At 28.5% G+C, this 26111-nt stretch overlaps 1 pseudogene; it reads right to left on the bottom strand.

Moving 5' to 3' along the window:
* Window positions 1–1122: 1122 nt before the first annotated feature.
* Window positions 1123–4576, bottom strand: LOC112718171 (pectinesterase-like; annotated as a pseudogene).
* Window positions 4577–26111: the final 21535 nt, after the last annotated feature.

The raw sequence follows: 26111 nt of genomic DNA, 5'->3' as shown, positions 1-26111 counted from the left end.
ATTTAAAATATCGAATACAGAATGCACCAAAATTACTTAATGATAAATTAAAATTCTTTTTCTTTCTTCTTCTTTTTCATCATTTTTTTGTTTTTATTCATTTTTTTCTTCTTATTTTATCTTTTTATTTATCTATTAACAAGAATAAAAATAAAAATAATTAAACAAAAAAAATGCATAATGATAAAAAGTTACTAGAAAGAAAAGAAGAGAAAAAATGCAGTAACAACAATAAAAGAACGACAATAAAAAAAAGTAAGCGAAGAAGAAAAAGAAGAAATCCAAAGAAAGAGAGAAGAAGAAGGGTTAAAAGAAGAGAGAAATGCATAAATTATTTCACACAGTTGGACCTTGTATTCAAATTTTACTAATCAATAATTTTTTATAGGATTGGATCAACTTAATTAAATTTAATTATCATAAAAACTTAGATGTGTAGCATAATTATTATTAATTATCATCGTTATCTTTTTCAATTGAATTTGACTGATCTATAATCAATCTGAATTATCAAAATAATTAGAATCAAATATTCATTGTATGTGAAGATAAAAAATTTCTTTCAATAAGTATATAATTACAAATTTAGGGAAATTAAATTGAAAACTTGCAACCTGACATATTAATCCTATACACATCTTTTCAATCACTCTTCTGTCTTTGAGGCTGCGTTTATTTATAAAGACAAAATACTGAGATATAAAATTGTGTTTTTCAGAGAAGATATGAACAAAAATAATGTGTCCAGAAATATTGAATTAGTGTATCTCGTGTCTATTCTGACAGAAAAAATATGGAGACACTAACAAGAGACACAACTTATTTTTTATTTTTTCTTTTATTATTCTTGTTAATTTTTCATAATTATATTTTTTTTATTGTTATATTTTTCATCTCAATTTTTTGAATGAAAAAAAAAATAAGAACAAATTGAATTTTCATAATCTGTTCTAATTTATCACCAAATAGAATATAAGAATATAAAATTTTGTATCTCTGTTTATTAATATCTTATCCCATCCTATATTCATAGTCTTATCCTGTTCTATTCTTAGAAAAAAAAAAAACACAGTAAGAAACACAAATTTGAACTAGCACTATAGACGGAGACACCCAACACACCCACAACTAATAAAATTAAAGTACACAACAATTTGAAAGATTGATAATAAATTCACAAGTTCAAAGGCCAGTTTCAAACGGAACACCAGTCCCAGGAATCCACGATCCACCATCCAAGAAATTAGCAACAGTAAATTTCAAAGCCTCAGTAGGGTTGGTAATAACATGAAAGCCAGGCCATTTAACCCTCCCTGCAGTGTTAGCACCAGCTCCAATATTCATATACTCTCCATAATACAATGTATTCAAGGCAAAGCTTCCCGCCCATGGCATCCACCCTGCCGGTTGAATCAAACCGTCCAGGCTACTCTTGACCACTACCGTTCTTGAGTACTTCTGCCACGGCCGGCCGAGGAAGCACTTGACAGATCCCTGAACTGGCTTCAGATCTGAAGCCGCCATGATACGGCAGTTGTGGATGACAATGCCGGTGTTCTCATTGGGATCGGTTCTCCCTTGTGCTGTCACTGCGTTCTGTTGCTTACTCATTGGTTTTCTCAAGAAGATGTTGCAGTTTTGGAAGAGGGCGACGGCGTCACCGAAGATGAAGTCTATGGTGCCGTAGATGTCGCAGTCGCGGTAGAATTGGCGTTGGGAAAGGACGTATAAGGTGTCTTGGTAGCCTCTGAAGCTACAGCGGTAGAACACGGAGTGATCGGAGCTGGAAAGAAGTGCCACCGCTTGGTGCTTCTGTGGCCCAGCACTGTTCTCGATTGTTAAGTCCCTGGCGATGAACCCATCACACCACACCGCTGAATCAAAGGAACCCAGTCAAACCACAAACTAACGTTACTTCAATGCATCAACATACTCTAAATTACTCTTAACCGAAGAAGCTAGTAATGTTTAATAAAAGAGGAAGCAGAGGAAGCCAACGAGTATCTATACAATGTGTATTCGATAGTTATTCATGGGTGTATAGTGTTTGAGAAATTAATAATATTTTAAACAGTTTTGCCAATTTCTGTCAACTCTCATTTATAATTGTGTTTCATGGAAGTGTGTTCATGGATGTGTCTAATAAAAATATCTTTTTTATAACTGTGTTTAATAAAAGTGTCTTTATAGATATATTTTCGGGATGTGTCTCTTTATATATGTATTTAAAATATATTAATTATTAGACACATCTACGAACACACTTCCATAAAACACAAATATAAATAAGAGTTGGCAGAAGTTGGCAGATAATATGTTGGTACCCTATACTTTTCCTATTTTAAATTTGATATTTTTAATTAAATTATTATTTAATAATTTTTAATTATTATAAACTTCACATAACATAATTTTTATCATAAAATTTTTATATAAAATTATAAATTTAATAATAATCGATTAAATCGTGTTATTTTTATCAAAATTAGGTTAGATAAATTAATTTGACCGAAAAATTATAAATCTAATTTTGAATCGATTTAAATTAATATTATTTTTTTATAAAAATTATTACAATACTCCTATTATAAAAAAAAATTAAAATACTCTTATTATATATATATATATATATATATATATATATATATATATATATATATATATATATATATATATATATATATATATATATATATATATATATAATGGAAAAATTTGTCTCATCTTAAATTGTAAATTGAGGTGAGTGTATTTCTACCAACCAAAAAATCATAAATTTGATACACAATAGAAAAATATATATAAATATTATTTCTTTTATTATCCATTTCTAAATTTTATAGATTTTTTTCGGTTAAGATAGTGAAGGGAAGATCTCCATTCACTATCTTAACTTCTATACAAAAAAATCTTTTTTCCTTTTTTATCTTAATCTATGATCTAAACGAGTCGCACATATATATTATTTTTAGAATTTTAAATTCTAGCTCTTTTTTTCTCTGTCCTCGTAGGGAGTTAGGATTTAAAGTTTTCAAAATTAATATATATATATATATATATATATATATATAAAATAGGGACATTTTAGTTATTTTTATAATATGAATATTATAGTCATTTTTATAAAAAAATATTAATTTATACTGGTTCAAAATTTAATTTATTAATTTTTTTGCTAAATTGATTTGTTTGGTCTAATTTTAATAAAAATAACAATTTAATTAATTATATGTATTAAATTTTAATTTTAAAAAAATATTTAAAAAAACGTTTTTAATATTTTTATCTAAGTGGTTTCATAAAATAATTATATATATATATATATATTTAATTATATAACATTATATTGATTATATTTTTATATTAGTCATATAATCATTTAAAAAAATTATAATTAAATAATTATTATTTTATACTATAGGAAATTAACATTATTTATTAAAAATAATAATAATAATTTAGTACAATAATTAATAATATATATAAAATAAGTATAGAAAACTAACATTTTTAAATAATTAATATTAATTAATTTTTTATTATAAAATTCTTTTTAAATTTTTATTTTTTTAAAAAAAAATTAAAATGTAAGATTTAAAAGTTAAAAATAATCGAGAAAATGGCGTGAACTCGATTAACAATTAATGAAATAAGAAGATGATATTGATACAAGGTACTTACTAAAAGTAGCTGAACCAACAGTGGTGGAGCCGTCTTGATAATTCTTGCTACCCGTAATAATGGTAGCTCAAATTCTTTATCCCTCCCTTTATGTTCACACTCTCTCGGTAAACGCCAGCTTTCACGTACACAACCACTCGACCATTCTTACTCAGCCTACCGGCCGCCGCCACGCCCTCCGAAACACTCTTGTAATTCCCACTCCCGTCCTGTGCCACCACAATGTCCGCCTTCGGTGCCGCCGTTCCCGGCAAAGCCTGAAGAAGCCTCCTGTCGGAAGGAGATAGCCACTCTGGGAAGCCATTAAAGGAAAGCAATTTTCGACCGCCGCGAACAACCGGGTCTTTTGGTAACGAAGTCAAGGACGTTAATGTATTGCTAATGGCCAAAGAGTTGCTCAGCAACTTGGATAAGTTGCTTGAAATGGATGGAAAGTAGTTTAGGTAGTGAGATGAAAGGTTAGAATCAAGAAAACCGTTTTGGCATGTTTGTTGATTCGCAATAGAAGCACTTTGCCATGTTAACCTGTCGTTTAGATTGTTTGAGCTCATTGAACGGTTCAGCTGATATATTGTATTCTCATAGAGTTCCAAACAATCTTCCCATGCGGACTTGGCTCTCTTGTCTTTGAAATCGTTGGATTCCATGGTTGATGAGACAAGTTTGTGTGCTACTATTGCTTGGTCCATGGTGACCTTAAGGGCAATGTCATGGAAGGAAACATCATCACTTGATGATGATGAAATTGAATAATTGGTAGTGCCAATGTAATGGTTACAAAGAGTGGGATATGGAGTTTGATTGCATGATAACTTATCAGTGCCATGCACAATAATGAAGAGAGAATAAAAGGCTAAAATAATGTATGCAATGACCAAGTTGCCCATTATGAAAATGAAATGGCCAATAGGTTCTATTTGTATAATAATAAGGCAACCTAGATTGGTAGCAATGAGAGAATTATATTCTTAGCTTGTATATATTTGGATTATTGTTGAATGCCGATGAATGAAAAGTGCGAGTGAAGAGGTGCTATTTATAGGCCAAAAAGGTATGGATAATTCTTATTTGTGAGTGATACAATACAGTTAAGGTATTAATGTGGGTTTTGTATTTTCTAAAGTTGTTGACTAACCTATTTAAGGACAATGTGGATTAAGTTCTATCTACGTGTTAATTAAAATAAAATAAAAAAGTATAGTAGTTCATCTGGAAAATAATAAAGAATAAATAATGGTTTAATTTGGTTTTTCGAAACCTAATTGTCTGGCATAATTAAGGACCATTATTTGAAAATTTATTCTATATTCATATGATACTTTTATTTATAACTAAAATATGGCACTTATTTAAATTTAAAAATGTTATTTTGTACACTAAAATCAGTCATCATATATTTGTATATAAATATATATAGTTTAATTTATTTATAATGTATATTTTATATTTTAATATATATTTTATACTAATAATTAATTTTAGTGCTGATTTTAGTATATATGGAACATAGTTAATTTAAGTTATAGTGACCATGTTTTATTTTTGAATATGAGAACAACTATTTTTAAATAGCATTTTTGTTTTACATATTAGAATGTATAGATTAAAATAGTAGCTAGGTAAATATTTAGTTGAATTCATAATGGGAGGGCTTTTTATTATTGCTTATCCATAGTAATGTCATGCTAGGAGTTTAAACATTAATTATAAATATATAATTAATTAGTATTTAGGAAAAAAAATTAATTACAATCTAACTTAATTTTGACAGGTGCAAGCTAAGCTAATGCTAAACAAAAATAATTATATTTTAAATTTATTTGAAGCGTACGTGCAGTGCAAGCTAAGCCACCAGAAAATATGTTATTGTATGTTGAGAATTTTCTTGGACGTCATATTTCAAAACAAAATTGACATTATGCATGCATTTATTAAGAATGATAATAGCCCATCCATGAATATTAGCTTTCTATTTTATAGTTGTTACTATCAGTTTTGGAGGATAAACAACAAACTTTAATGGGTATGCAAATCAGTTCTTTCGGGTTGGAGTCACTTTGGTTATTTGCAGTTAGAATCTCTTATAATTGGTAGCGTTCTTGAGTTGAATAATGATATGCCAAATTATATATAGCTCTTATCCAACAAGATGAGATGAGTTCTAACCTCTTTGTTAGGGAAACGGAGAGACATTGCAACAAACGTACGGATCCAGAAATGTTAGAAATTAAAGGAGAGTCGTACTAGAAAAAAATATTATATAATTAAATAAGCATTATTAAAACATGTAAAAATATAAAGAATTCAAAGGCTCCAAAGATTAACTCGCACCATATTTACATGGGTATGTTACTAATGTATATGTGTATGTGTATGTATGAATTTTCAAATCCTCTATTTTATGGTAAAATTACACAATTTAAAACCAAGATCAATTGGTTAATATTTTTATGGTTTCATATTGAAAATCAAAATAAGTATTTGGAGATATCGTCATTAATTGTTTAAGGTTTAAAGAGAGTTACTTTTAACTATATTAAAAATAAGGTCAATAAAAAATTTTAACAATAAAAACAAGCTCTATTTTTTTTAATATAAGGTCAATCAAAAACTTTAACAGTAAAAACAAGCTCTACTTTTTTTAGTAGTAGAGAGGTTTTAATAAAAACAGTAGTTACAGCAGTTTTCATTTATACATTAAGTTTTTTTTGATTGTCTAATATTTTACCGTAAGATCAGAGTTATATCGCACTATTTTATAGTTTTGGTAAGGACAAAAAAATAGAGAGCGCAAAATGCAACGAATAAGATGGCAAATTACATGTGGACCCATAAATCAATGAGAATTAAATTTCAAATACTTAAAGGCCTTCAACCTTACAATGCTTGCGAAATAAGGCTAAAAGCTATTACTAAACCAAATTCATTGCTTAATAAAGTCTACAGAAATAAATACTATAGGTTCACAAGTTTTCTGAGAACAGAGATAAGGAATAACCCATTATAGAATTGGAGGAGTGTCATGGAGGACAGAAAAATCCTAAAAAAAGACTGATCTAAAAAATTGATAGAAAAAATACAATAAACATTCAGATAGACTTATGGGTCAAAAAATACACTGCAAGTATGCCTATTGTTACCCAAAATAATGACAGAATTTCTTAATGGGTCTCAGACTAATTTTGTCTAACAAAACTTAAGACCAGGTAAAAATAGCAAAATTTTTTCAACGAAAAATCGCTGAAACAATCTTCAATACTCCGATAAATGAAGGCAAAGACAAACTAACCTGAATGTGAGCTAACAATGGTAAATATTCTGTAGTGTCAGGATACTAAGTAACCTTCCTCTTCTACCACCCTCAAACAAAGTTCCTCCTTGATCGATGCAAGCAGAAGGAGATTTGGAGAATAAGCCAACCTAGCATTAAAAATTTTATTTAGAAGATGGTTCATGAAGACTTAACAGTCAATAAAAAGATGCACTCCAAAATTACTTCTTCTAACTTGATTTGTGCTCGTTGTCAAGCACAAAGAAACAGCGGGTCACTATATTTTTTACTATCCGAATTCAGTGGAAGCGATGGAAGCTCTTAGAGCTGGATTTTTCGATTCTGCACAACAAGTGAAAATATGAGAACGATGGTCAGAGTTAATACAAGCAATCAGACATAGAAATTACAATTACTCAAATGAAATAGAGTTAGCAACAAATTTATGCTGGCAGATTTGAAAAACAAAGAATGAATTGGTCTTTAATAAAAAACGGAAGACATCTTAAATGTGTGTTGAAGTGACCTGTCAATTCATGCAAAAGAGAGGAAAAAGCTGAGTTTGACATAATGTTCTTCGTAAGAGAAAAGACAATGAAATTGTTTCTGTAAAAATAAAAAAATTACTCTCCCAACTCAATATAATTCAATTACATTTGAACCTTGACTTTTGTTAGATTTTTTCAATTATGTCTTTGTATGTAGTCTTTAATTAGTGGACCGTTTATTGCATTAATAATATATTATCTTTGATAAAAGAAAATGTTTGCATACTCTTTAATATGATCTTAGAGTGATCAAAGTGTAGTGAGAACCTTTGGAGAAAAAATATTTAAATTTTTAAATCTTTTGTGATTTGAATTATTTTTTAATTTAAAAAGACTTGAAAAAAAATATTTAAATGTCTTAGATTATTGTATTTGAATTGAGAAAGGATAAGAAGTTTAAGATAAATATTATCTTGTATCATTAATTGATATAGTGAAAATTAAATCTTAACTATATTTGGGATTGGTGGTGTTGTTGATCTTCGTGTTATTTATGTCTGAGTGCAAAGATGATGAAGAGAGAATGAGAAGAAATAAATTTTTTAAAATAAATATTTTATTTAGAGTATAGGTAATTTGGACATAATTTTTTGTGTCCTGTTACTTATCTTGTTTATAGTGTAAATAATTTAATTATAAATATATATCATCTATACTATGCACGAGATAAAGCACATACACTTCTGAAGATATCACGGATGCACACATATTAAGTAAACGAGATATGCTAATAGTCAAATTATCGTAAACGAGATATGCTCAAGTGGGACCTATATAAGTAACTCGTTGACACCGTCTCTTATCTGTCATTTTCACTCTTTTTGGATTCTCTTCTCCATCTTAAAGATTTTTCTTGAAATATTTGAGTTTGTTGGATACTATGACGTGCACAAATGCATGATCAGATAATATCAACAAGCTAAACACAACAAGGCATATTGCTGGAGCGATCGACTTTGAGATTAGTGTTGTTATTATCTTCTTTTAATAAAGAAGCATATAGTTAGGGTAGTTTGATTGATTTTATTGGTTTTAATGAACAATAAACTTCTTTAAGACATCAAGAAGTAGCTTACCAATATCCAAGATTCTGTCAGAGTGCAACACAGAAATTCTAAGGATATCCCGCTGCAAATTATCTCCAATGCACACGGTACTTTAATTTGCTTGATCAGACTCTATGATCTTACACTCGGCACTCTTCCGAATGTTATAATTTTTCACACCTAGTATGACAGCCTTCCTGCTCTTGAATTTATGACCAATGCAAAATTTCACACCATCGTCTATGATGTAATCATCTCCTCCTATATTGAAAAATAGAGTATTTTTATACATCATGTTAAGATTCAGCGTGTGATAGTGGCTAGCTACAGTGACAACTCCAGAATTGATTGTGGGACAGGCAGAAGATATCAAACAAATCCATCTATCGGGAGTCTCAGGTAGGGATGGAAACAGGCCAGGCCAGGCCAGGCTTTGCTCTTAACAGGCCTGGCCTGTCATACAGTTGATTGGCCTGAGCCTGGCCTGCAGCCTGTTATAGGCTCTTTATAAATTACTAGGCCTGACCTATTATTCAGCCTGGCCTGGCCTAGCCTGAAGCCTGTTAAAAGGCTTGATAATTTTTTTTTTTACAAAAATAAAAATATTATTTAAAAAAATTATTTTTTAATAAAAATAGTTATATGTAATGTGTCATATATTTAATATTTATAAAAAATTTTAAACTTTTAACGTATTTAAAATATACAAAAATATTTATAATAAAATATAATAAATTTAAAATATCTCATAATTTTATTAATAATAAAAAATTATTTATATATTTAATTATATTTTAACAGGCCCAGGCAGGCCTGACAGGCCTATAAGGCTAATTAGTAAGCCTGGGCCTGGCCTATTAATGTATTTAGACTTTTAAAAGAGCCTAAGCCTGTACCTATTTTATAACAGGTCAGGCCAGGCCAGGCCAAACACAGGCCAGGCTGCAGGCCCCTGGCAGGCCGCCTGGCCTTTTTTCACCCCTAGTCTCAGGCACAAAGTCCTCCTCATCCTCAGTAGAACTACTTTTATTGTTATTTGCGACATATTCTTCATCCGACTCATCAATATCCACGTCCATGTTTTCCACTAGACTAGCACAGTGGATGGGAGGTAGTGCAAGAGGTGGATAATTTTAGACAAAATTTGAATACCTAGAACCACTACCACCTATGTTACCAACCTTTGCAGAAAGCTCTATCACTTTTTGGGCCATGATTCTCCCATGGACATCAAACATTAGGTGCACATGCTTATCATCGTCGAGTCAAAAAAATAAAAAAATGAAATACTCTATTTTCTATCGGTATTAATTAACAACTTATATCGAACTCTTTCAATTTTCTTTGTCCTATTAGCACTTATGCTCGTCAAGATTAGACTCTTTGACTCAAATAGAAAACTTAAATGATGAGTGCACAAAATGATAGGATTATCACACTCAAATACAATCCTATCATAACTATTTTTTTATGTGACAATTAGGATTACACTCATAAATATATATTCATCACTAGACATTTTTACTAAACTTATTGAAAGAATGGAGAAAAGGAATTGATATGTTTGTGAGGAAAGCTAATACTTGCATCTCCTTATACAACTGATTTAAATTTATTGTACTATATTTTGTTTACAATACGTGTAAACGATTAAATTATGATCATATCTCAATTATACTGTGCTCGTTTTCTCTTTACACATGCATATCTTGTTTATAGTGTAAACAAGATATGTTAAGCATGTAACTTTCCATGTATCACCTGTTTTATGTGTTTAAAATTTATGTCTTATCTTATTTACATTATAAATGAGATATATTCATAATTAAATCGTTTATACTGTAAATGAGATAATTAATAAGATATAAAAAGATAAATTGTGTCTAAATTACCTATATCTCTAAATAAAATATTTAAAATATTTATTTTAAAAAAATCAAAGAAAGCAACTGTGAGATATTTAATTTTTAGGATTTTGTTTATTACCAAAATATTCTTTTCATTTAAAAAAATAAAGTATTGATTCGTTCTACCCGAATGTGTCGATTCAATGGTGCAGGTTGGGCTAATTTTTAATTTTGGGGATTTAAATTCTCAATTTAATCCATCTCTTTCTGCAATTTCGATAGTGAACTTGTCCTATTTTGTCATCATTGTTTATTAGGCACAACTCAACTATAACTCCCATCACTCATACAAATATATAAATGATAATTAAAAAATAATTAACTATTTAAATAATAGTGAGTATTAATAAATATTAATAATAATAAAATAATATAAATAAAGACTACACTATTATAATAAATAAAAATAAATAATTTACTTTGACTCATTAAAAATATACTAATATTTACTAATATTTATTAATATTTAAATAATTAATTATTTTTTAATTATCATATTATATGTTTATATCAATCACAATTAGGGATGACAAGTGGGTTATCTTGTCCTATTCCATCCCATTAAAAATTTGTCCCGTCCTGTTTATTGAAGTCGTCTCAAAATTTTTACTTCGCTTTGTCTAATAGAGGATTGACGGGTTGGCAAGCTAAGTTTGCTAATTCTCTCTCTCTTTTTTTAAAGAAATTATGTTTTTCAAGATAATAGTGGTATTTTAGTCAATAGAAAATTAAGTATATAATGTCCAAAAGTTAGAATAAGAAAAATAGAAAAAGAAGATTCTCAAATATTCACGAATAGATGAAATTGTAAAAAGAAAATATTATAAAAAAGTAGATAAGGAATAAATCTTAAGGCACTATGCATAAGGTAAAATTGATAGCTCCTGGTTCAATTTAAGCAATGTTGCTAACACTTTTTTCCGGAGGCTCCTAAACATGCTCAAAGACTCGCTGACACCTCTCCTTCCAAATATTCTAAGCTATAATCAAAACCAGTCGAACTCTTTGAGGACTTGTTCCTTGAAATCCAATTTGTAACAGCGAATCCATCCACCAACCAAAGAACAAGGAACATCTATGATTTGGAATGAGGTAAGTCAAAGGACTCTTCTTCCACACTAGATTAATGTCTCCACAAAAAAATAGACAGTGTATGAGTGATTCTAGAGCTAACTTGCAGATTGGACAAGTTGTCAGAGTGGATGGAAACTGCTGATGCATGAGAAGTAAAACAGGAAGCTTACCATGGAGGATTTTTCACGCAAAAAGCAAAATCTTGTGAGAGATTCTCACAGCTTCCATAAATAGCTTCAAATTGGCCTCTGTTGCATGAAGTTCAGACAAAATTCAATGGAGGTATGATAAAATTGATAAACAATCATGTACCTTGATGCCACATCATATGTTTTTACTTAATTCATTACTCATTGAATTGTGTCTTCACCTTATCCTGAGGTTATGGAGAGGATTCGCTGAGTAATTTTTGGAGGAAAATGATTTGAAATTAATACTTGATTTCATTATTTATTTGAAAAAAATAGGTCTTTCACTTATAACAGATGGTAACTGTCTGATAGTAGTGCCGCAAATGATAGAATAGTGAAGGGGTAAGGAGGAGGAAGCCATGGTTTACTGAGGATTCAGATATCACCATAACTTACTTTCTAACTAATGTCTTTCTTTACAATGCCTTCCTTTAAGAACACTTTGCCAACCCCAAGAAGGTAAGGTTCCTACTTCTACTGTAAGGATAGAATTAAATCTGAAGTATTTACCTTTAAGTATTCTAGAAAGAAAAAAGTTAGGTTGAGTCATGATTTTTCAAAACTGTTTATCTGAAAGAGCCAGATTTTAAATCCTGAGAACTTTGAAACCAAGTTCGCCTTCTTTCTTAGGCCTAGTCATCTTATCCCAACTAATCCATACCATTCACCTTTCAAAACCTTGCTGCCCTCACCAGAACTGAGTTAGAATACTATGAATTTCATTTAGCAAGTTGTCCGAAAGTTTAAAACATGACCATATATATATTGGTATGGCCTCACCAACTGCTTAGAGTAATACCTGTCTTCCTCCATTAGATAACAAGTACATTTTCTATCCTTGTGTCTTTTTGAGAACATTATCTTTGATTAAGTTGAAGGTGACTTTCTTAAAGTGGTTGACAAGGAAAGGTAGACTTAAATATTTATCCTATGCACCTATGTGAGAAATATTCAACTGGCTGCTAGGGATGTTCTAATCAGCTCTAGAGTGTTATTACTGAAGAACAGGGCCAATTTATTAAGATTAACTCTTTGTCCACTGAAACTCTCATAAGATTTCAATAATTTTAAAATAGAGGCAGAACTATTTTCCAAGGATTTACTGAATACAATCGAATCATTAGCGAATAGCAAATGAGTTATAGTTGGGCATTTTCTGTTTATCTAAATTTTTTGAATGAAGCTATTTTGCTCTACTTTGTGTAGCAAGAAGGAAAGTCCTTCTTCACATAATAAGAAAAAAAAAAGGGAATAGAGGGTCACCTTGACAGATGTCTCTATTTGGTTTTAAAAAAAATTATAAGATTGACCTTCCACAACAACAATATAAGAAACGGTTGTCAACAATTCACGAATTCAATCAATGAATCTCGATTCAAAGCCCAACTTCTCCATAATAAACCATAGAAAATGCCACTCTACCATATTGTAGGTTTTACTCATATCAAACTTAAGTGTCATTTCGTATTCCAAACCTCGCTTCTTTTGTTTAAGGTAGTGCATATATTTGTGTACTACAAGAATGTCATCAGAAATAAGTTTACCTTTCAAGAATGCACTTTAAATATGGCTAATTATATTGTTCATATATCCTTGGAGTTTGTGGACCAATACCTTCGAAATGATTTTGTAGACAATAAAGGACAAACTGATAGACCTTATCTGATTCATATCGTTCGCATCTAGAACCTTTGACACTAGACAGATATTAGTGTGGTTAAAATTTTTCAAAATTATACCTCCAGCAAAGAAACTACTCAAAGTCCAGAGCATGTCTTCTCCCACTATATCCCAATAGAATTGGAAGAATTTAGCCGTTATACCATCCTCTCCTGGTGTACTCTGTGGGTGGATACTAAAAGTAGCTCTTTTTATCTCCTCTATAAAAACAGGTCTTTTGAGCCTACGGTTTATGTTAGTTGTAACTTTAGGCTCGAAGTCTGTGAAAAAAAAGCTCAGGATTCGCCTGATTAGAAAATGTAAAAATACTCTTGGACGAATCCTCAGCCACCTTAGTAATATCAGCATTGGTTGTTGCCATATCTCTATTATTTCTCCGTAGATCCCATATCTTATTTATTTTGGTTCTAGATTTAAATTTTTTATAGAAAAAGTTTATATTTTGGTCTCCTTCTTTCAACCATTTAATTCTAGATTTGTCTTTCCAATAAAGTTTTTCATCCAAATATGTTTTTTCAAGCCGTTGTTCAAGCTCAAGTAATTTAGTGTCTCTCATGATACTTGATGGCTACTTTTGTTCTAGAAGAGGAGTAACTTCTATAATCTCTTTTTTAGAATTGGTAGAGTTGTTCTTTTACCAGAGAACCAATCGGTGTCTAACCAATTTAAACTTCTAAAATAATCTAAATATTGTTGAACCTTCTATATATGAGTTTCAGACCTCGCTAATAAAGTTATGAATTTTTTCTTCCCCACATCAGCGGGATTAAAACTTGATTCTCCTCTTTGATCTCTCCGATTGGTAGTTAGTGTCCAAAAGGAGGGGACATAATCAGAACCTGTCTCTGATAGTTTAAAGACCATGGAATGAGAATATAATTGGGGCCAAAATTCATCAACAAACACTCCATCAAGCCTTTCCTGAATTAGTTCACTTTCTCTAGGTCTGTTACTCCAAGTAATACTAAAGTCTTTATAATTATAAATATCTAATAAACATAATTATCAACTAAATTTTTTAAAATAATAAAATTAACATTGTCCAAAACATATAATTAAACATCGTCTAAGTCTCTAATCAATTAAATATAGTCCAAGTTATAACTTAAAGTAAAACGAACAAACAATCCAAATATAAACACAAAAATAACGTTCTAAATTAAGTTATTATTTTAAAATTAAAAATCTATCGAATAAATCCGTTCCGTTTTATCGAAACTCGCCAAAATTTGTGGATTAAACGCTATAAATTTAGCGAATTTTTTTATTATATCAATCTCAAATTTATAGTCCAACTAACTTTTTTGTTAGCGAATTAAACAAATACCCAACAAATTATGACCCATTTATCATCCTTGCTTATAAACAAATTTCATTTTTAAAAAGTCAGGTCTGTACTTATTTCTGTGAGAAGTTACATTTCTAGTTTCATAATAATCTTAGAGACAAAATAAATTGTTATACTTTATAAGTTTATGTTTATAGGTACAAAATATTTTATCATGGACGATGTTCAAGTAATAGTTTTACGTTAATTCGAATCATGGGTATGGTTACCGACGAAAAATGCTTTAATTATTTGATAATGCCAAGCTGTACGGTTGTTAGTATGTCGTATAAGACATCTGAGTCTCAAGCTGGTCCCAACAAGAATTGTTCCTTTTTCGACACACTCAAATATGTGATTTCCAGGTGTCAGGTCATTGGCCTCTCGTTTCCTTTGACTCGTCATATTATAGGCAAATTGTGTAAAGGGTATATTCACATATATAGCATTGTTGACTTATAGCACTGTTGTAGGGAAAAATAGAAAAAAGTAAAAGCTGAGCATAATGTTATATAAATTAATAAAAAAGAGAAATCAAATGAAGAAATTGGAGAAAATATATTTTTAAAGAGCGAGAATAAATTAAATAGATATAATATTTGGGGTGTATAAATAGAGTTTTTGGTGCTACATTATTCCGTGGACGATGGACGGACCGAGGACGGAGGTATTATATTTGTCTTTAATGTATATAGTAATCCACAACTAATAATGTTAATAAAGGTAATGCTCTTTTTCCTAATCACATTATTAGGACCATGACTACCCTAAGTACCCAATGCAACCACCATGGAAAAGGAACAATGAGAAGCTGACTACCACGCCCAAAGAAATAAATTAAATTAAAAGCTAAGTACCTAAGTACAAATTAAAGCTGCTGTGCGAGCAATCCTGCCCACAAGTTCTTCTTTTCCTACCAAATCACATTAATGCTCCTAATGCATGCGGCTTTCCAATCGATATCAACTTAAACTATCAAAGTATTTAAAAATTAAAAAATATTATTTATATATCAAAATCGGTCATTTATAATTGTGTATAAATATATATATATATATATAACTAATTTTTAATATATATTTTTTATTTTAATATATATTCTATATTTATAATTAATTTTAGTGTATATCTAGCATAATAATTAAAAATTTATATTGTTAATCAAGATAATTTAAAAAAAACTTTTAAATATTAAAAAATATAATAAAAATAATAAAAGAAATTTTTTTATAAGTATCAAACATATTTTGTATTTAGAAAATAGCTTGTGTATTTTGTTTTGAATTTTCATAAAAATATTTTGACAAGTATTTAGAAAATACATAAAGCAAATACTAAAGTAAAATTTAATCACTATATCTCTTTCTTCAACTTTTAAAAAAATGCGATCATTTACAAAAGAGTTCACATGACATAAATTTATTAAATTTTAATAATTGAAAATTACATCAAAATCCAATTTTTAAAACTATCTTGAAAAGAATATATAGATTTTAAATCTTTCGAAATTTATTTATTATTTGTATTTTTGAAGTTATTTTTATTAATAATATATATTTTCGAATGTTAATTTAATAGTTTACCCATCGATAATATTAGTCAAATCAATAAAAGGGATGAGAGAAACATGTGGCACAGGAGACTACTTATATAATCTTTACTTATAATGATGATGATGTTTTATCGACATGGATTTTTTTTAGTATGTGTTCATGGTCTATTTGTTAGGAAATTAATTTTTTAATTTATTTGTGGGTAATATATATCAATTATAATTATAAATAATGTTATTTTAAATTAAATGACTTATATAATATAATGATAATATCATTTATTGTTATAAATGCTAATTGAATAAGTCATTATTACTTTTGATTTGGAATTAAATGAGAATAAAACCGGATATTATCTTTTGTTCTTTAGATAATTATCTTTTTTGATTTTAGATATATTATCTTTTGGGTTTTAGATACTATTTTATTTGGGTTTTAGGGCTTAATGGGTGTCATGCTCAAATATAAATAGACTTTCAGAGTTTCGGTCCCCAATATACCAAAGCCGCCTTTATTGTTCTTTTCCCATCAAAAGAGTTACAGTTCAGCCGCCTTAAGTTTTGGTTGAGAAAAATCGAAAGAATTACATTATCCAAATTCTTCTAATCATAATTCATATTTATGAATTCAAGTACGCTTTCGCACTATAATATTTTTGATAATTTAATATAGATAATCTGAATTATATAAATTAATTTATTCCGACAAATAATATCAGAGCCATCCATAATTTAATCTTCGAAAATATTCGATTGGATCAATACAGTTATACGTATGCGTGGTTACATTATATATAAAATTGTTTCACGCCTAATGAAATTGTTCTTGCATGATGTGCGTCGTATACTGATATTGTTGCACATATATAATATGTATAGTTGTGGATGTTGTATGGGATATAGTGCTCTCATATACAGACATATATTATTGATGGTTTGGATATATATATATATATATATATATATATATACTGTTGCGTGCTTATAATTATAAGCGAAGCATGTTTTGGTTAATTTTTTTTTTAGAATGATGTTCGTAAATTAATGATTTATATATGGTTTTTTATCTATTGTTAAATCAACCGAGCATTATTGAATTACAAGTTTAATCACCCGTGCCATGCACGTGATAAGATTAAAATTATAATTTTAAGTTATTATATTAAATTTTATTTTAATTATAATAATTTAATTAATGAAAAAATAATTTGTATGCGTTGTTTTTCTTTTTTTAATATAGTATTAATTGTATTAACTATAAAATAGTTATTTAATCTACTTTTTTCAATAAATCAGGTATATATACTCAATATGACGATAAATAATCTAGTAATACTTAAATCTACCAATAAAGTTTTATATGTTGATTTACTATGAAGTAATAAAATATCAAAATCAGCTTAAAATGAAGAACAAATTAATAGAAAATCCTAATGCAGAAAGTTTTGTAATAAACAATAAATAATTTAAACCTACTGAATAATAATTCAATGCTATCCTTTGATACATGCAAAATATATACATAAAATAATATTGTATCAATGTTTGTATATAAAATTATATGATTAACGATTATAAAATTGTTTGTCAAGAGAATAAAATTATACGAATTTTAATGATAATTTTAATATTCTCAAACTATTAATGTACAATAAGAATTCATCTATTAGTTCCTAGAATTTCTAAATTTTTTTAAGTGATAGTAATAAATTTTAATAAATAAATAGATTTAGTAAGATGTTTTGTTATTACCTTTTTATTATAGGCTCTCAAAAACTTCTCTATATACCACATTTATCGTGCAGTTATCTTCCAAGTGTCCATGATCTTGCAACAGCACTCGCAAACCATCTTTACTCGTTACCCTTGATAACGCAACATACAATTGACCATGGATGAAAACTGGCCTTGGAAGATAAATTCCAACTTTCAATAGAGTTTGTCCATGAGACTTATTTATTGTCATTGCAAATGACATGATAATTGGGAATTGTCTTCTTTGAAACCTGACCGGCAATGTTTCATTATTTGGAATTAGATTCAGTCTTGGGATAAGAACAATGCTTCCAATCTATCCTTGAAACAATTTTCAACGGATAAATTGGATAACATATCTGAATACACAAAATCAATGAGGTCATCCAAAGCTGTCTCAGAGTTCTTAATCAAAATGTCAGATGGTATATGAACGATCGATTCACCATCTGTTGTATCACCAGCCAAATCATCACCAATTTTTAGTAGCCATTCTGCAAAATTTTTGAGTTCTTGTATGTTGTTATTTTCACCTAGTGACAATCTCATATTTTTTGTAAGTTTCAAAATCTTACAGTTATGCCACAAATATGAAGAATTAATAGAAGACTGAATTATATCTTGCCTTGAGCCTCTGGGAATCACAGGTAAAATTTGTCTAAAATCTCCTCCGAAAACAACAATTTTACCTCCAAATGACAAATGAGCATTATACTAATCTGAGCACTTTAAGATATCTCTGAGGCATTTGTCTAAAGCTTCATAACAATACTTACTTATCATTGGAGCTTTATCCCATGTGATTAATTTAGCCTTGGATATTAACCTTGCAATAGGACTTCCTGTTTAATACTACACAAAGAATCCTCATTTATGGTCAAAGAAATTTTAAACCTTGAATGTGCAGTTCTTCCATTAGGCAACAAAAGTGTAGCAATCCCACTCGAAACAACATTTAAAACTATACCTCTTTTAAACCTAATTGAGCATGATATAGTTGACCATAAGAATGTTTTTCCACAACCACCTTGATCGTATAAGAAGAAAGGTCCACTCATATTACCGCTAACAGCACCAATTATTTGATCGTATGCAAATTTCTGCTCATTAGTTAGCCTTTTTAAATATCCACTTAGTTCAATCGCAAGAGTATTAACGTCAAAATAATTGAAATAATTGACTATTACGACTTATATATATACACTAATTACAAACGATATGAATTTTTAATGGAAATACTTGATACTAATAGAAAAAAATTATATAAATAGAAATTATTTAATTTCGATTTCAATTCTATATAACAAAACAGTAGTTTTCAAAATTATGGAATCTTTTTTTTGACATATGTATTATGCCATACGTATAAATTATACGGGTTATTATATAAATTCATATATATACATAACAAAACAGTTTAATATTATATATTTTCTACATTAATTATATGTCAATATTTTAAAAAAAGAGATAAAAGAAAAAATATATAAATATGTATAATATTATTGCTATATATGAAACAGTTTTATATTGCTTTAATTATAGAGACTTATTATAATTATATAAAATTTAATTTGAAGAAATAATTTCTCTTGCCATAAATAATATACTAAAACTGTTAGTATATTATCTTTTTTATGGTTAATTGAATTTATCAATGATTTTTCCGTGTAAATCGTTATTACCCAGTTTTTAATAATTACTTAATATACAAAATTTGAAATTTGAAATTGTTATTAGTAATTCAATTAACTGGTTAACTGAGTAATAATTGTCAAATTATTAAGGTGCAAAATCATTGATTTACTCAATTGATTTTCATATATTATTTATATTTCAAGTAATAATTTGAAATTATATTATTTACCCAGTTAATAATACTATTATTAAAAATTATTTTTTACATTGATTTTTAAATCAATTATTAAATAATTATTTTTGTTAAGATAATTGTTTATAAATTATTTCAAATTATATTTTGTTAAGATATAATTATTTAGATTATTACTCATGACACGAGTATAATTTTATTTTATACCAATTAATCAATTATAATTATATGACACGAGTGTAATTTTAATTTTATCTATGGATTATTTTTCGTAATAATATACAACATATTATTTACCGTGATAATTTGATTTGATTGATTTCTAATTATTTACGTACATAAATGATTAAAATATATAACATAAATATCGTAATTATTATAATTCTATGATATAATTATAATTAACATATTTTATCATAATTAAATATTGATTTGATATAATTATAATGAAAATACTTTTCCAAAATAATATAATCTACTATTATTCATCCACTAATTATTTGGTAATAAACCTTAATATGATTTTTTACATCTCCACTATAAGAAATAACTACTTAGATATACCAAATAATATGTAACATATTACTACTTGTATAAGTTAAGGCACAAAGACAGGATTTAATTAAGGTGATTAAAATTTTCACTAAACAGAATATGACCTCAATCGAATAAAAAAGAGTACTCGATTTTGCATTAATTAGCTAGTCGAAGAAATAACATACTCATTCATTATTCATGTTTCATTATATTTTTTAAATAATATATAGAAAACATATATCTTGTGTATAAAAATGTGACTATTAATAATTTTATTAATAAACTTTTTTTTAAACTATTACTAATTTCAATTTTAATGGAAAATCTGAGGAAATAATTTCGCTTGCCATAAATAATATACTAAAACTGTTAGTATATTATCTTCTATATGGTTAATTGAATTTATCAATGATTTTTTCGTGTAAATCGTTATTACCCAGTTTTTAATAACTACTTAATATACAAAATTTGAAATTGAAAATTGTTATTACTAATTCAATTAACTGGTTAATTGAGTAATAATTGTCAAATTATTAAGGTGCAAAATCATTGATTTACTCAATAGATTTTCATATATTATTTATATTTCAAGTAATACTTTGAAATTATATTATTTATACAGTTAATAATACTATTATTAATAATTATTTTTTGCATTGATTTTTAAATCAATTATTAAATAATTATTTTTGTTAAGATAATTGTTTATAAATTATTTCAAATTATATTTTGTTAAGATATAATTATTTAGATTATTACTCATGGCACGGGTATAATTTCATTTTATACCAATTAATCAATTATAATTATATGACACAGGTGTAATTTTTATTTTATCCACCAATTATTGGCAAATAAATTTTATTTCAATTATAAATAAAATCTGTTTTTATTGGCAAATAAATTGTCTTTAGGTCAACGATTTAATATATGTGTAGGTTCATTTTTTGTCAAATATAATGAAAATACAAATAAAAAAATAAAGGATAAAAATAAACTTAATAATATCTGACACTACTTTATTTTATTAAATTATTTAAAAATAGCACATCCACAAAAAATAATCGTAATATATAAATTGAGACAATAATTTAAAATTCTATAATTATAATTTAATCAAATACTAATAGTAAAACCGAATTACCTAAACAATATTGAACCTATTCTAGTCCTTAGTCACGTATAGTATAGAATCATTCTTGTAACGACAACCAATTGAAATAACATCGTAAGTTTCAATATTTAGAATTCGTGCAAAATCAGACCATCCTCTTGTTAGATAAGCTTCATCATCCGCTATCCATGCAATGCGGCAAGGTATAGAATTACCACACCGAGAAATCAAACTAACTCTTATTCCCCTCAATGGCATTGCATGCATGTAAAAAAAAGCTGGTAATTTCTGAAAAAAAATCAAAATATGTTAAAAATTATTCTAATAATAAACGGCTTAAACTAAGAAAATTTAAATATATTACCAATCATTGAAATTGCATATCTGAATTTGTCATGAATTTAGCAAAACTGAACGCTTATATCCTTAGGTAAAGTAGAGACTATTGCCTCTTATTTGAACGCTTACATCCATGTAGTTAGAACCCGAATCAGTGAAGACAACTCGATGAGGTATTTCATGGATGTGATGCATTGTAAATAATTATGGCAAAAGACAATCGAACTGGAACATTAGACGATAAGAATAACTCAGAGTAACAACAAATAAAAAATTATCAAAATAATAATATAATAGAATGAGCATATAAAAAAATATTATAAAAAATTATAAATTGTACCTTAAAAGGATCAACTTCAATAAAAAACGAAGAATACATTCTTATTCTATGAAGTAGTAAAAAAAACACTAAATATAAAATTATGAATTGACTCTCAAATTTAGATTCATGTACCACAAGAAAACACTATATATAGACTTTAGTAAAACAAAAATAAATATGTAAATTATCTATTATTAAGGTAATTTTTTAATAATACATTAAATTTTGATTTGATAAAATTATAATGAAGATATGTTTCTAAATTAGTATAATTATATATTATTCATTAAATATTAATTATAATATAATTAATATTAAAGATATTTTTTATAAAATAATTTAGAAAAATTATTTGATATACGTGAATCGAGTAACAAAGATTTATTATTATTATTATTACTATTATTGATATTATTATTATCATTAAAATTATTAAAAGTATTTTTAATTGATAATTGATAAGTAGTTTAATAGTGCATTAAATATTGATTTGATATAATTATAATGAAGATATGTTACCAAATTAGTATTATTATATATTATTCATTTAGTATTAATTATAATATAATTACAATAAAATAATTTAGAATAGAAAAAAAATTATTCGTTTTGGAGGGAAAACGGAAGCATGAGAGATCGACGCGTCACCTTTAGTAGTTGGGAGAAAACCCAGTTTTAGTATATTAAGTAGATAATTTTTTTAATTTTAATTGTGTGTCATTAATTTGATAAAAAAAATTAATTATCTTTTTAAGATATAAGGATTATTATATCTATCAATTTTATAAAAATAGATTCTAATCAAGAATTTTTTGGCACATGAATTATAATTATATGTTTTCTTTAAGATCTCAAAAGACATCATTAAGATTTAATTCTTTTTGAGATTTAAGTATTTTTTTTGTTGTTACATAAGGAAATTGATAACAATTTAAATTATTATACCATTTATTATAAAGATTTGGTTTTAGAATAAATTGATTGAACATTATGCTGCCAAAGTAGCCTCTTTTGTAAAAATTGATTTATTCAAAACATTAGGAATATGGTGTTATATAATTCATGCGAATATTGGTCAGCCCAAAGGAAGGTCTATATTTAGCCGAATTAAATACACATATTGATGGTAAATAAATATTTGGGTAACTAATGAAGAATAAAGTAATGTTTATTATTTATGCGAACAATAATCGGCCCAAAGGAAGTTTATTGTTTGACCAAATAATAAGTATTGCACACTTTTGTTTATTTTTTATTAATTATGCGGTCAATAATCGGTCCAAAGGAAGGTTATTGTTTGGCCAATTAATAGAAAATATATGCGGTAATAAATAGGTTGCAAAGTTTAAGTTTCCATGTACGCATTAAGTCGGTCCAAAGAAAGGCTTAATGTGTGACAGAAATTTTGACAATGTTTGATTACTGCAATGAGAGTATCACTTACAGTTAATTTTTCTATCCAAAGATTGAAAATTAATGTTGTTCTAGATATCTCAATATGGATTTTTTCCCATTATTTTAACTAATGTTTACTGCATGTTCTTTTTGTTCTAATCCAGAAACTATGGCTTCAGCTACCAATGTTTCTGCACAAATTAGTAGTATTCCTATGCTGAATGGTTCAAACTTTAAAGTTTGGAAAGATACCGTGGAGATTGTCCTCGGTTGTATGGATCTAGATATAGCTCTTCGAGAGGAGAAACCCACTTCCACTTCGGAAAATCTCAATGAGGTTAAAATAGAGAAGTGGGAGAGATCCAATCGAATGAGCATTATGATCATGAAACGCTCAATTCCTGAGGCGTTTCGGGGCTCAATTACTGAGGATAAAGATGCCAAACAGTTCCTAAAGGATGTTGAAAAATTCTTTACTAAGAATGAAAAGGTGGAGGCAAGTAGTCTTTTGAGCAAACTTGTCTCCATGAGGTATAAAGGTACAGGGAACATAAGGGAGTACATTATGGAAATATCTCATTTTTTGCTTCAAAATTGAAAGCACTAAAGTTAGAGTTGTCTGAAGATTTACTCGTGCATTTCATTTTGATTTCCCTTCCTGCACATTTTGGGTAATTGAAAGTGGGTTATAACACTCTGAAGGACACTTGGTTCTTAAATGAGCTTATATCTCACTGTGTGCAAGAAGAAGAGAGGCTACAGTAAGATAAGACTGAAAGTGCTCACATGGCTTCATCTTTTCAGTATAAAAGAAAGCGTGATACTACTGCGGATGTGCCTTCTCAGCAGAAAAAGACTAAGAAACAGGATCAAGTTTCAACCTGTTTCTTCTGTAAGAAGGTGGGACACATGAAGAAGGATTGTACCAAATATGCCACTTGGTGAGTAAAGAATGGTATAATTCTTACTTTCGTTTGTTTTGAGACTAGTTCAAGTTATGCACCTGTTGATACTTGGTGGGTAGATTCTGCTGCTACTACTCATGTAAGTGTTACTATGCAGGATTGCCTGTGGAGCCGACCGCCAAGTGATGCTGAAAGATACATCTATGTGGTAGACGGCAATATAGTTGCAGTCGAAGCTATAGGAACCTTTAGATTATGTTCCACGAGTGGATTTTACTTGGATTTATTAGAGACATTTTATGTGCCGTCATTTAAGATGGAATTTGGTTTCTGTTTCTCGTTTGGACAAATCATGTTATTTTTTGTTCGTTCGGAGACAATAAAGTTAGTCTCTTTTATAATTCGAATAATATTTGCTCTGGTCATTTGGTGGATAATCTATATAGGCTTGACTTAAATTCCTATAATAATGAAATACTGCAAACATGTACAAAACAAAAACTAAATGAGAATTTGACATCATTATGGCACAAACGCCTAGGTCACATCTCTAAACAGAGAATTCAGAGGCTTGTGTCAGATGAAATTCTTGGACCCCTAAATTTGGCAGACTTTGAAATCTGCATTGGGTGCATAAAGGGAAAAAAAAAGACAAACGAAAAGAAATTAGGTGCCGAGAGAGTTAAAAATGTCTTAGAACTGATACATACCGATATATGTGGCACATTCCCTACTGTCTCTTGGAATGGACAACGGTACTTTATTACGTTCATAGATGATTACTCTCATTATGGGTATCTATATTTAATTCATGAAAAGTCTCAAGTCTTGGATGCTTTCAAGTCTTTCAAAGCTGAAGTTGAACTTCAACTTGGAAAGAAAATTAAAGCTGTCAAATTTGATCGTGGTGGTGAATACTATGGAAGATATGACGGTTCAAGTGAGCAACGTCCCGAGCCTTTTGCTCTTTTCCTAGAGGAGTGTGGTATTGTTCCGCAATACACCATGCCAGGTAAACCTAGCATGAATGGTGTTGTAGAGCGAAGGAACCGAACTCTTAAGGACATGGTGAGAAGTATGATTAGTCATTCTTCCTTGCCTGAATCACTCTGGGGAGAAGTCTTAAAGACCGCAGTATACATCCTTATTAGGGTGTCAAGTAAAGCAATTAACAAAACCCCTATGAAATTTGGACTGGGAAAAGACCCAGTATAAAGCATTTGCATATTTGGGGATGTCCAACTGAGGCGCAGCCTTATAGGCCGCATGAAAGAAAATTGGACTCAAGGACAATTAGTTGCTACTTTGTTGGTTATGCTGAGCGTTCACAGGGGTACAAGTTTTACAATCCTGCATTAATGTCTATTTTTTTGAAAAGGGAAATGCGAGATTTCTTGAGGATGTTGAGTTTGGGAGGAAGGAAATGTTAGGAATGTTGCTTTTGATGAGGATTCTGTAACTGACAATGATCAGGTCTTTGTACCTATTATTGTTCAAGACACAGTTATAGTACAAGAGCACAATGAGAATCCTACTGTAGATCCAGTTACAGTACAAGAGAACAATGAGAATATCATTATTGCTCAAGATACTGCTACAGCACAGAAAAATAATGAGAATCCTCCTCAATCCCAAT

The sequence above is a fragment of the Arachis hypogaea genome, chromosome 10 (genome assembly GCF_003086295.3).
Source record: "Arachis hypogaea cultivar Tifrunner chromosome 10, arahy.Tifrunner.gnm2.J5K5, whole genome shotgun sequence".
Taxonomy (NCBI): Eukaryota; Viridiplantae; Streptophyta; class Magnoliopsida; order Fabales; family Fabaceae; genus Arachis; species Arachis hypogaea.
Note: the sequence above shows the minus strand (reverse complement) of the source record. Positions and strands in the feature narration are given on the sequence as shown.